This window comes from Mesocricetus auratus, unplaced genomic scaffold (assembly GCF_017639785.1).
Source record: "Mesocricetus auratus isolate SY011 unplaced genomic scaffold, BCM_Maur_2.0 Super-Scaffold_100003, whole genome shotgun sequence".
Lineage (NCBI taxonomy): Eukaryota > Metazoa > Chordata > Mammalia > Rodentia > Cricetidae > Mesocricetus > Mesocricetus auratus.
This window is the reverse complement of record NW_024429188.1, coordinates 34,265,129-34,275,274: the sequence shown is the minus strand read 5'-3', so window position 1 is coordinate 34,275,274 and position 10,146 is coordinate 34,265,129. Positions and strand designations below refer to the sequence as shown.

Sequence of the window (10,146 nt, the reverse complement as noted above, 5' to 3'; positions counted from 1 at the left end):
CCTGGACTCCTAGCCTCCTCTCCTTTCCTGGTCTTGTTGGCGGGAGAGAAGATCTGGAGTCTGGGGTGCTTGGCTCCCGCCGGGATTGGGAGCTCTGTGCAGTTCCCAGGCGATCTCTACAGATAGGTACTTATCTATCACCATGCACAAAATTTAAGTCCAAATGTATCAAAGACCTCAACACAAATCTAGCCACCAAGAACCTCTTAGAAGAGAAATTAGGAGGTACCCTTGAATAAATTTGTACAGGAAACTGCCTCCTGAATATAACACCAGTAGCACAGACACTGTGATTGACAATAAACAGAACCTCATGAAACTGAGAAGCTTCTGTAAGGCAAAGGACACAATCAATAAGACAAAATGGCAACCCACAGAATGGGAAAAGATATTCATCAACCCCACATCTGACAGAGAGTTGATTTCCAAAATACACAAAGAACTCAAAAAGTTAGTCACCAAATAATTCAGTTAAAACATGGCACAGATGTAAATAGACAATTCTCAATAGAGGCTTCTAAAATTTCTGAAAGACACTTAAGAAAGTGCTCAACATCCTTAGCTATCAAAACAACTCTGAGATACCATCTTGCTCCTGTCACAATGGCTAAAATCAAAAACCCCAGTGACAGTTTATGCTGGAGAGGATGTGGAGAAAGGGGAACACTCGTCCACTGCTTGTGGGAGTGCCCCTTTGGAAATCAGTATGGAGATTCCTCAGGAAAATGGGAATTAGTCTACCACAAGACCCAGCAATTCCACTCTTAGGCATATACCCAAAAGATGCACATTCATACAAGGGCATCTGTTCAACTATGTTCATAGCAGCATTATTTGTAATAGTCAGAACCTGGAAGCAACCTATATGCCCCTCAAGTGAAGAATGGATGAAGAAAATGTGGTACATTTACGCAATGAAGTACTACTCAGCAGAAAAAAAACCAATGGAATCTTGAAATTTGCAGGAAAATTGGTGGAACAAGAAGAAACCATCCTGAATGAGGTAACCCAGTCACAAAAAGTCAAGCATGGTATGTACTCACTCATATATGGATTTTAGACACAGAGCAAAGGATTACTAGCCTACAATCCATACTACCAGAAAAGCTAGGATGAAAGGAGGACCCTAAGAGAGAGATACATGGTTCCCTGGAGAGGGGGAAAGGGACAAGATCTCCTGAGCAAATTGGAAGCATGGGCGGGGGGGGGGAGAGGGAGTTAGAAGAAAGAGAAGGGGAGAACAGGAGGGAGCCGGAAGATTGAGTTGGGGAAAAAGTAGAGGAGAGCAAGGTAAGAGATACAATCATAGGTGGAGCCATTATATGCTTAAAGAGAAATGCTACCTTAAGCGCCCTTTCAGATAATGAGATTGATGACTACCTTAAATGCCATCCTAGAGCCTTCATCCTGTGATTGAACAAAGGAGAAGCAGACACCCACAGCTAAGCATTGGAATCCAGTTGTAGAGAGGATGGAGTGATGAGCTAAGGGGTCAAGACTAGGCTGGAGAAACTCACAGAAACAACTGACTTGAACAAGTGGAAGCTCATGGACCCCAGACTGACAGCTGGGAAACTTACATAGGAATGATCCAGACCTCCTGAATGTGGGTGTCAGGCCTGGACATTCTAGGGGACCTCTGGTAATGGATCAGTATTTATCTCTAGTATACAAATGGACTTTGGGAGCCCATTCCACATAGGGGGATACTCTCAGCCTAGACACAAGGGGAGGGCCTAGGCCCTGCCCTAAATGATATGGCAGACTTTGAAGATACCTCTTGGGAAGCCTCACCCCACCTGGGGAGCAGAAAGGACATAGGATATGGGATGGGTTGGTGTCAGGGGAGGAGGGGAGAGAGAGGGAACTGGGATTGACATGTAAAATAAGACTGTTTCTAATTTAGATTTAAAGAAACAACAAAATAGCCCTAAACCTAGTGGCTTACATGCCTTTAAAAGCTAAATATCAATCATTTCCCATGATTTGGCTAGCTGCTTTGGTTCATCTTAGATGGTATTGTTCATTGTTCTAGCTGTTAGCTATGTCAAATAAGTCAGGCAATGACTTGTCTCCATGTCTCTTGCCAGGGATCATGAATTCGGACATGATTTTAGGATTCTTAAGAAAATAGAAAGGCAAGCCCTAGAGTATAAGTATTTTTTTATCATTTTTTATTTTAATTTTAAATAGCTTGTTTTACATGTCAATCCCAGTTCCCTCTCCCTCCCCTCCTCCCGCACTCCTCTTCCCCCCCTCCCTCCCACCCTATTGCCAAATCCTTCCACATAGGGGATATCTAGAGTCTGTCGTTTTACTCTTGGTAGGGTCCAGGCACTCCCCTAAGAGTCCAGGCTGAGAGAGCATCTCTCTTTGTGCTATAGGCACATGAAGACAGTTTGTATACCAGGGATAGACACTGATCCACAGCTCAGGGCCCCATAGGTTGCCCAGGCCTTCTCGCTGACACTCACATTTGGGGGGTCCAGATCAGTCCCATGCTGGCCTCCCCACTGTCGGTCTGGGGTCCAAGAGCTCTCCCCTGTTCAGATCAGCTGTCTCTGCTGGTTTTACCAGCCCATTCTTTGCCAATTTGCTCATCACTCCTCTCTTTCTGTCACTGGGTTCCTTGGGCTCAGTTCAGTGATTAATTGTGTGTTTGCCTCTGCTTCCATCAGTCACAGGATGAAGGCTCCCGGATGGATATAGACATCAAGTTCATTATCAGGAATGGGCATTCGAGGTGGTCCCTCCACTATTGCTTAGCTTGCCTATTGGTGTTATCCCTTTAGATCACTCGAGGTCACTCTGGTGCCTGATCTGTCTTTGATCCTATGATTCCCTCTTCCCCCTATTTTACCCCCACCCCCTCAACTTCCTGTTCCCCCATGACCAACTCTCTTCCTCTTCACCCCCTCTCTTCTTCCCAGGTCCCACTCCCCCCCCCACCCCTTACCGTGTTCCCCATCCATTCAGAGGATCTTGTCTCCATCCTCTTCTCTTGGGCACTATGCATATATGCATATCTTTTAGGTTCTTTCCTGTTTCCCAGACTCTCTATCTGTGGAAGTGCAGACTGGCACTCTCCTGATCCATGTCTAAAATCCATATATGAGTGAGTACATACCATGTTTGTCTTTTTGCGACTGGGTTACCTCACTCAGGATGGTTTCTTCCAGTGCTATCCATTTCCCTGCGAATTTCAAGATTCCATTGTTTTTTTCTGCTGAGTAATACTCCATTGTGTAAATGTACCACATTTTCTCTATCCACTCTTCAGATGAGGGGCATCTAGGTTGCTTCCAGGTTCTGGCTATTACAAACAATGCTGCTATGAACATAGTGGAGCAGATGCCCTTGTTGTATGAACCTGCCTCATTTGGATAAATGCCTAAGAGTGGAATTGCTGGGTCTAGTGGTAGATTAATTCCCATTTTCCTGAGGAATCTCCATACTGATTTCCAAAGAGGCTGTATGAGTCGGCACTCCCACCAGCAGTGGAGGAGTGTTCCTCTCTCCCCACATCCTCTCCAGCATAAATTGTCTTCAGTGTTTTTGATTCTAGCCATTGTGACAGGAGTAAGATGGTATCTCAGAGTTGTTTTGATTTGCATTTCCCTGATGGCTAAGGATGTTGAGCACTTTCTTAAGTGTCTCTTGGCCATTTTAGCCTCCTCTACTGAGAATTCTCTATTTAGCTCTGTACCCCACCTTTTAAGTGGATCCTTTGGTGTTTTGGAGACTTGTTTCTTGAGTTCTTTGTAAATTTTGGAGATTAGCCCTCTGTCAGATGTAGGGTTAGTGAATATCTTTTCCCATTCTGTGGTCTGCCTTTTCGTCTTTTTGACTGTGTCCTTTGCCTTACAGAAGCTTTTTAGTTTCAGAAGGTCCCACTTGTTAATTGTCGATCTCAGTGCCTGTGCCACTGGTGTTATGTTTAGGAAGTGGTCTCCTGTACCGACTCGTTGAAGAGTATCTCCCACTTTCTCTTCTAAAAGTTTCAGTGTGGCTGGATTTATGTTGAGATCTTTGATCCATTTGGACTTAAGTTTTGTACAAGGCGATAAACATGGATCTATCTGCAGTCTTCTGCATGCCAGTACCCAGTTATGCCAGCACCATTTGTTGAAGATGCTTTCTTTTTTCAATTGTACAGTTTTAGCTTCTTTGTCAAAAATCAAGTGTTCATAGGTGTGTGGGTTAAAATTAGGGCTTTCGATTCGGTTCCATTGGTCTACCTGCTTATTTTTGTGCCAATACCAAGCTGTTTTCAGGACTATAGCTCTATAATAGAGCTTGAAGTCAGGTATGGTGATGCCTCCTGAAGTTCCTTTATTGTATAGGGATGTTTTGGCTATCCTGGGCCTTTTGTTTTTCCATATAAAGTTGATTAATGTTCTTTCCAGGTCCTTGAAGAATTGTGATGGAATTTTGATAGGGATTGCATTGAATCTATAGACTGCTTTTGGCAAGATTGCCATTTTTATTATGTTGATCCTACCAATCCAAGAGCATGGGAGATCTTTCCATTTTCTGGTATCTTCTTTGATTTCTTTCTTTAAAGACACAAAGTTCTTGATATATAGGTCCTTCACTTCCTTGGTTAACATTATCCCCAAATATTTGATGCTGTTTTTGGCTATTGTAAAAGGTGATATTTCTCTGATTTCTTTCTCAGTCACTTCATCATCTGTATATAATAGGGCCACTGATTTTTTTGAGTTTACCTTGTATCCTGCCACATTGCTGAAGGTGTTTATCAGCTCTAGGAGTAACCTTGCGGAGTTTTTTGGGTCACTTATGTAAACTATCATATCATCTGCAAATAGTGAAAGTTTGACTTCTTCTTTTCCTATTTGTATCCCCTTTATCTCCTTTTGTTGTCTTATTGCTGTAGCTAGAACTTCAAGTACAATATTGAAGAGATATGGAGAGAGTGGACAGCCTTGTCTTGTTCCTGATTTTAGAGGAATTGCTTTGAGTATTTTTACAGGCTTTGCTTATGTCACATGTCCTCTTGTCCAATTAACCAGACCAGGTCAAATGGACAAGCACCTAGTCAAAGTTGGTGGTAAATAATAAAGGACAGGGCACGAGAGAGGAGATGACTGCAGCCTTAATTGCAAATAACCTTCCACAATTATTAGGGTTTTATAATTATATGACCTTATCCTCTCAGTTGTTCATGTCAGAAGTCTTGAACTTATTTTCCATCTCACTTTTCCTCACCAAGTGTAAAATAGAAAATTATTTAATTAGTTAAATAAAATGCATTTTGTTGGAAATAATTTTCTCTTAGTACTTTAATAATGTAGCCATTAAAATGTTTTTGATAATAGAACCATTCCTCTTTAATTAGTTATATTCAGAAACTGGAGAGAAAGAACATAATTGTCAGAATAAAATATGAAATTTATTTTAAATGCCAGTAATGTATTTTATTACCACTATTCGAAGAGGTAATCACTAGTAAATGGCAACATTTAAACACTTAGAAAAATATTAAGCACCACTCCTGTTTTAGGTGATTGTGTACTTACTTCTTATCTGAGGGTTGGCAGCATGTGTAATGAACTCGTTTTCTAAATGCCTGCATTGTCAATCTACCTTCATCCAGCTAATTGACTGACTTCTGCCGTTGCTGCCCATCTCCCAAGAGGGTCACTTTCTCTGACATGGAAAACTGAATGGCATTAAAATGTCCCACAATCACCAGCTGGCCCAATCATTTATTTACAGACAGTTTAGAGAACTCCAAATAGGGAAGTTTTCCTTCATGAAGGGCAGAATGGGATACTGTATTGCTATAAAGCAATTGCTGATCCACATTCAAATTAGCTTCATATAAATTCTGGGCCTCAGTTTACTCATCTGCAAAGCAGTGATTTGAGTTTAATTTCTTCTCTCAGTCTGTGGGTGCTTGAGTCAAAGTGAGTTCTGCCCATGCATCAGAATCAGCAACTCTATCAGTGACAGTTACAGAGGAGGGAAACTGTCACAATGTTGGTTAAAGCAGTAGGCAAGATAGATCACAATCAACATCTAGAACCTTGTATGCCATAGTTCAACTGTACATGTAAAATTCAATAGGTAATGCCAGAAAGAGTATCTCAAACGTAATGTGTACCATTTGCAATTGCCTGTGACTTGCATCTACACTTGAGCCTTGGTGTTTTCTTTAAACATTAGAAAATATCTGTGTAGTTTTCACTATGACCAAAATGGCATTTACCTGATTTCCAGAGTCCCTCATGCTGAACAGATTAGGAGTCTCAATCATTTTGGGGAGCTAGATCCCTTTGAGAGTTTGCAATGCTTGTGAGTATAGTCACTCTTTAACCTACTGTAGTTGTGTACATCCACACGCATCACACATACTCATGATTAAGAAGACTTCTGCTGTTCTGAAGCTTTTAAATTTTGTATAATTCTATTTGTTAATTCTCAGGAGCACTTTCCTATGCTACTGGGGTTCTATTCAGAAATGCAACCTATGTCCTGAAGTATTTTCCCTTAGGAATTTTGTTGTTTCCCAATTATAGTGCATTATAAGTTAATACATTTGCTATGAGTTCAATTGATTTTTGTTCAGGGTGAGCTATAATTTCTTTCTTGCAAGAAAATATTTAATTTTGCCTGCAAAATTTGATCAAAAGGTTATTTTTGTCTATGCTTTTGATACCTTTTTTTCAAAGAGCCATTTTGCTTCTCTCTGGGTCATCTATTAAATTCTGTTGCTAGAAACATAAGGTGGAGAAAAGAAAGCATCTTCAACATATGGCGCTGGGAAAACTGCATGCCTACATGCAGAAGAATTAAATCATATCTGTATATATCATCTTGCACAGAAACTTACTCCAACTGCATCTGAGACTGATATGTGAAACGGGAAATACTGAAGTCTCTAGATGAAAGCAGGCGAAGTCCTAATGATAGAGGTGTAGGATAGGACTTTCTGAATAGGACTCCATTTGCCCAAGAAGTAAGGCCAGCAATTGATAAGTGGGACTTCATAAAACTAAACAGCTTCTGCACATCTAAAGAACCAGTCAATTTTTGCCAGCTATATATCTGACAGAGGATTAATATCCAGAATACATAAAGAACTTAAAAACAAAGAATAAAAAAAGACCCATTTGAAAATTGGTTAGGGACCCGAATAGATATTTCTCAAAAAAAAGAAGAAAAAAAATGGCTCAGAAATATCTGAAAAAATGCTCATTAAATCTTGCTGTGCGGGCTACATTTGTGTCAACTTGTCCCAAACTGTAGTCATCTGAGAGAAGGACACCTCAATAGAGAAAATGACTCCGTAAGATCAGGCTGTGGGCCAACCTGTAGAGGATATTCTTAATTAGTGATTGATGGGGGAGGGCCCCAACTCATTGTGGTTGTGCTGGGCTGGTAGTGGTTTCTGTAAGAAAGCAGCCTGGGCAAGCCATGCATAAGAAAGGAAGCAGCATGTCTCCCCATGCCATCTGTACCAGCTCATGTCTCCAGGTTTCTGCACTGCTTGAGTTCCTGCCCTGACTTCCTTCAGTGATGGACTACAATGAGGAAGTGTAAGCCAAATAAACCCTTTTCTCCCCAACTTCCTTTTTGGTCTTGATGTTTCCTCACAACAATAGAAACCTTAACTTAGACAATTGCAATTAGGGAATACAAATCAAAACAATTTGAGATTCAATCTTACACCAGGCAAAGATAAACAAAACAATCTACGATAAATGCTAGAGGGGATTTGGAGAAAAGGGAACCTTCGTTCACTGTTGATGAAATCACAAACTGGTCCAGACAGTATGGAAATCAGTGTGAAGTATTCCCCAAAATCTAAAAATAAACCTGCACTATGACTCAGCTGTTCCACACCTCAGCATGTGTCCAAAGAACTGGACATCCTACTCCACAGATACTTGTTCAGCCATATTCATTGCAGCTTGATTCACAATAGCTAGGAAATGGAAGCAACCTAAACGGACTTCAACAGAACGTGGTATTTATACACTATGCAATGAAATCATGGATATTGCAGGTAAATGGATAGAATAGAAACATCATATAGAGTGAACAACCAAGACCCAGAAAGACAAACATTGCATGTTCTCTGTCATCAGAGGCTCCTCCCTCCAGTCAGAGGCCTTCCAAACTTTCAGGTGCAGGCATTTATATCTCAGAGTAACTACAGAAATCAGGCAAGTAAAAAGTGACCGTTGCTAGGGTAAGGTGTCGGGGAGCAATAAAGAGAGGAATATGAGGGTACAGTGATCTGATCGTGAAAATAGGAAAAACTGGGGTTCTAATTAGGGAGTGAGAGGGAGATAAATATAGAAGGGGTGTAAAATAATAGCGGTAAGAATGTCAGAAAAAGAATCATACCTACCTATCTACCTAAAGATAACTATAAGACATATATGCCTGTGTATAAATATTCATACATAGCTTAAAAGAAATTTTCCATCTTGTCTGACAATGCTCCTTCTAAGAGTCAAAGACCACCTAACAACCACCCCCAACTCCAGGCAAGAGAAGCTTTCTTTTGAGTTGTTGGCCTGGGTTATCAAGGAGATTCCCCCAAACAGACAGGATATTGCTATCACTCTTGGTTGGCCCCCAGAAGTGGAAGGTAAGTCCTTACACCATGTTCTTCAAACACAGGGGCAAAAGGATCCTGAGCTGGAACTGACCTGAATGCCTTCCTCCTTGAGACCAATTTGCATGGTATAAGAAGGCAAACTTTCAAATGAGGGAAGCAGCCAACAGCCCTACCCAACTATGATGCCTGTGTACCACAATGATCAACATGGCAACATAATCCTAAGGGTGCAGTAGCGGAACATCTATCTTGGTGGTAACCAACAGCTCTTTAATTGGGCATAAGACTTGGTCAGTAAGAGGGAAATGATGCCCAGTACTGGAAACTAAGACAACTACCCAAGGTTAGTGAAGTCACGGATCTTGGGGAGAACTTCTACTTTACTAAACAAGCATAATCCCTAATTACATTCTAAACATTTATCCTTATACCCACAGACAAGTGTAAATTTCTCTTTGCAACACCGCTATGTCATGTACAAAGGAGATAATTGAAGCTTACAGAAGTCACAGAAGTGACTAAGAGTCTTTTACAGAAACTGCATGGTAACACTTTACCTCCAAAAGCCAATGTATTTCTGTATACTTCTTCATTTTATAAACTTATTGACATAAACTATTTTAATATGATTTTCATTTTTGATACAGTTGCGACAGTGAGCTTCAAAAACCTATCATTTCTGCCATCTATTTTTTTATTCGGCATTACAAAGTATCATGAAAAGTATGAGTTTTTTGAGTAAAAAATAGTTCATGATTTTATTGTCTTCATAACAAAATTGGCTTAGAATTTGATCACATGGCCCTTTCTCTTCTCATTGCCTCCCAGATCAAAATGTTCACATCTCTTACTAACCAGCATCCTCCTAGATCTGCAGTTGCGCTCAGCATATGGAAGAAACTTCTTTGTAGTTTAGCTTTTGGTTGAAAGTAGGCTTATTCTGCCCACCATAGCTACTGTTTCCTGTCATCATGACATTTTCCCTGGGTATACAAAGAATCCTTGACCTTCTTGTACTGTATCCCTTGGTGGGGTTGGTGTTTGCCACATTTCTTGCAGAAGGGCCAGAGGGTCTTAGGAATTTTCTCCATATTCAAGGGAGAGCTTTGTGGCACAGAAAAAGGCAAGGCCAGCGATCAAAAAGCATAATTTTATTATAATTTTTATTTTTGAGAATTTCATACATACATACAATAAAATATGGTTATATCCACCCTCAATTTCTTTCCTCCAAATCGCCCTGTAACCTTCCAACACATCCCCCTCCAAATTTCATGTCTCTTTTGTCTTTTTGATAACCCACTAATTTCAGTTAGTGCTGCCTGTATGTGCATGGTGTGGGCCCATGCACTGGAAGATGGAAAAGACACCAGTGGCTCACCCTCAGGAAAGAATTATTCTTCTTTTCACAGCAACTATTAACTGCCAGTACCTCCTCAGTAAGGGCTGAGGCCTAGAGAACACTTCCCTCATTTAGGCTGGAATTCTGGCTGGCTTAATCTCATGTAGCTCTTGTATAGGTAACCACAGCTCCTGTGAGTTCATAAGTACAA

At 40.8% G+C, this 10,146-nt stretch overlaps 1 pseudogene; it reads right to left on the bottom strand.

The window, feature by feature from the left end:
• Window positions 1-9,376: 9,376 nt before the first annotated feature.
• Window positions 9,377-9,684, bottom strand: LOC106021933 (annotated as a pseudogene).
• Between the last annotated feature and the right edge of the window lie 462 nt (window positions 9,685-10,146).